The sequence below is a fragment of the Orycteropus afer genome, unplaced genomic scaffold (assembly GCF_000298275.1).
Source record: "Orycteropus afer afer isolate SDZICR_OR568_19922 unplaced genomic scaffold, OryAfe1.0 scaffold00005, whole genome shotgun sequence".
Taxonomy (NCBI): domain Eukaryota; kingdom Metazoa; phylum Chordata; class Mammalia; order Tubulidentata; family Orycteropodidae; genus Orycteropus; species Orycteropus afer.
Window position 1 is genome coordinate 16,679,343 of NW_006921592.1, and position 2,549 is coordinate 16,681,891.

The following is a 2,549-nucleotide window of genomic DNA, read 5'->3' on the forward strand; positions in this document are numbered from 1 at the left end:
GGATTCAGGTGACATATCTGGGGCCTCTTACCCTAATTACCAGGAGCTCTGGTAGCGTAGTGCCTAAGGCACTTGACTGCTAACCAGAAAGCTGGCAGTTCAAACCCACCAGCCACTCCTCGGAAGGAAGATGGGGCAATCTACTTCCGTAGTGATACTGCCTTGGAAACCCAAGGAGGAGTTGCTATGAGTTGGGTCCGACTCGACGGCACATAACAACAACAACAAATGAAAGCATATAGGTATTATAGGCTGGGTTGTGTATCCAATTTTTTTTTTTTTTTTTTTTAAATTCTAAGTCAAGGATCTTTTTCATATTTTCCAAATTAAGGTCTGAAGATCCTTGAAAATCTGCAGTCACCTTCTCAAGGGGCCTCAAGTTCTCTGTGAGAATTTAATTTTGTGTTTTCATCTTGATGATAATAATAAGTGACTATAAACATATTTTCATTCGTTTGAATGATCAACTTTTAACAGAGAGCTGCCACGTGCTTTCAGGGCCTGCATATTTGTGTGTGTTTAAGATTTCATTGGTGCCAGAGAGTGCCACTTTAATTGTCCTCAGCAAATGCTTAAAAAAAAAAAGAACTCACAGGCAGTTAATATATAAATTTTGTGTGTCACCAAGTGAAGGCCAAATGACTTCATCAAAGGATTTATGTGGGATGGTTCTGTATAATTTAAATAGCAACAAGCAGTGGAAGCATTGAGTCATTGCATTGCATGTGGTCCAGTCAGCAAACTAATCCCAGAAGAACCTGCATACTGGCCTGCAGCCCCACATTCACATTGTGGGGTAGCAATTCTGCCCTTGTCACATGAAATTTGAATTGTGCACTTGAACTTCGTGAGTTTTCTACATTTGTTGATCTGTGTGTCAGTTTGTTAGGGCTGCTATAAGATCCCACAAACTGGATGGCTTAAAACAATGGAAATTTATGGTCTTACAGTTCTGAAGGCTACAAATCTGAAATCAAGGTGTTGGCAGGGCCAGGCTCTCTCCGAAGGCTCTGGGGAAGATCTTTTCTCATCTCTTGAAGCTTCTAGTAGGCTTGGGTATTTCTTAGTTTGTGACAGCATGACTCCAATCTCTTCTTCAACTTTATGTGACCCTCTTCCCTCTGTGTCTCTCTCTGCTTTTTGTAAGGATACCAGTCATACTGGATGAGGCCAAGGGTACTCCAGTATGAACATATGTTAATGAATTAAATAAGGTTACATTTACAGGTACTGGAGGCTGGGACTTCAACATATCTTTTTGGGAGACACAATTCAATCTGTAACAATCTGAAACTGTTTTTAATTTACTATTGTGTGATATGTAAAAGAACTTTATAGCTACTTTATGTTTATACATACTAAAATAACATCATAATAAAAATAATTTTGGGTGACACCAAAGTCCATGAGAATGTCTTTACTTTAAAGAGGCTCATATATTATTCAACCTATGGAGGTTTGGTGTTATAGTGGTTAAGGCATTTGACTGCTAACCAAAAGGTCAGTGGTGTGAACCCAACATCTGCTCTGTAGAAGACAGATGAGGTGGTCTGCTTCTTTAAAGATTTACAGCCTTGGAAACCCAATGGGGATTACCCTGAGTATGAATTGACTCTATGGCAATGAGTTTTATACATTATTCAAGTTTGAAAAACAAAGCACCACACCACATACTACATTTCTAAATCATTGTAGGAAAGAGGAAAGTAAGTTTGAGTTTTATGGAACTTATGTTTTCCTCTTTGTTCACTCAATGTAGTGTGAGGTGTGTGTGTTAAATCACTGCTTATTTTGTGCTGTGTGCCCCTTCATGTTTGTGAGTGACATGGCAATGAGAGCACCTACACAAAGGAACCTCACAGTTCTAGGTCCAGAAAGATTGAAAAGACACCAGTCATATTTTCCTTGCTCTTAAGAGGTCAGCAAGTTGATTTCTATGTCAAGGTTTATATGTCAGAACTTACTAAGAAACAATATAGGAGAATATGTTGTTATTGTTGTTGTTAGGTGCCGTCGAGTCGTTTCCGACTCAAAGTGACCCCATGCACAGCAGAACGAAACACTGCCTGATCCTACGCCAACTCCATGATCCCTGCTTACTTGAGCCCATCGTCGTAGCCACTGTGTCAATCCATCTCGTTGAAGGCCTCTCCTTCCACCCTACCAAGCATGACATCATTCTCCAGGGAATGGTCCCTTCTGACAATATGACCAAAGTAGGTGAGATGAAGTTTGGCCATTCTTGCTTCCAAGGAGCATTTTGGGTGCACTTCCTCCAGGACAGAGTTGTTAGTTCTTTTAGCAGTCCATGGTAATTTCAACATTCTTCGCCAGCACCACAGCTCAAAAGAATCAACTCTTCTTCGGCCTTCCTTATTCATTGTCCAGCTCTCACATGTATACAAGGTGATTGGAAATATCATGGCTTGTGTCAGGCGCACCTTAGTCCTCAAGGAGACATCCTTGCTTCTCAGCACTTGAAACAGTTCCTTCGCAGTTGACCTTCCCAGTGCTACACGTCGTCTAATATCCTGACTGCTGCTTCCATT